The sequence below is a fragment of the Phascolarctos cinereus genome, unplaced genomic scaffold, assembly GCF_003287225.1.
Source record: "Phascolarctos cinereus isolate Bilbo 61053 unplaced genomic scaffold, phaCin_HiC Scaffold_9;HRSCAF=440, whole genome shotgun sequence".
Classification (NCBI taxonomy): domain Eukaryota; kingdom Metazoa; phylum Chordata; class Mammalia; order Diprotodontia; family Phascolarctidae; genus Phascolarctos; species Phascolarctos cinereus.
In genome coordinates this window covers 28,738,237-28,739,175 of record NW_027556402.1, presented here as the reverse complement: position 1 = coordinate 28,739,175, position 939 = coordinate 28,738,237, and positions in this window count along the sequence as shown.

Below are 939 nucleotides of genomic sequence, written 5' to 3'. Positions count from 1 at the left end.
TTCTATATACTCATCACTTTTTCACAATGTGGTCTCTGTAAAGACCTGGGTGGGTACAATGAAAGATCTCAGAGAGGTGGGAGAATACAAATGAGGTTCGCAGAAGGAATACAGCATTCAGGCACCACAAGTCAGGCGGTTTCTTGCATGAATGCCTGTAGCTTCCAAGCTCCATAGGCAAGTACAGGCTTCAGCTGAGGTGCATGCATACCCTGAGCTCAGAATCCTGGGCTTCTGTCCTTTCATCTGGTGGTGTTGTTTCTCCTTTGTTCCAAGAGGACCATGACATCAGGAAGGTGATGCTGTGACTTGCAAATGAATTGGATTTAAGTGAAGGAAAGTTGTGCAAAGTCACCAGCCTTACTTTCTTCCGCAGAGCCATCTAGGTCCAATGACAAGATATAGATCAGGACAACTGGAGATGGCCCCCCATCTGAGTGCTGTTATTAGGCAGGTTCACAGGGACCAAGTAGAAAGGGAAACCGTAGAGACAGATGGCCTGGACTGCAACCTCCTTGTCAACTACAAGGGGATTATGATTATGAAAGTTGACTAAACTGATTATGCTTAGGAGAGCCTTGAAGACCTTGTCTAAATGAAGCTGTCTGGCTCAGATACCGGGTACCTAGGAACGTCAAGGGACATAGGCGGGACCACCAGGGATCAAACATGGAGTCTACAACATGACTTCAGTCAGCCAGGGCCTAGCAATGTGCCATTCCTCACAAGGAAGTTCACCACTATCTTCTCATCAACATTATAGTTGAGCCTATTATATGTCTATTATATGAGTCTATATGAGTGTATTCTAGCTCGTGCATCACATTCTGGTGGGTACTGCTAGATATTTTCCTGTTCATTTGGTAATACTTTCTGATTTTGGTGTCCATTGGTACTTTTGTGGCTACTGTTGGCCAGGCTCAAATGACTCAGGCTGTT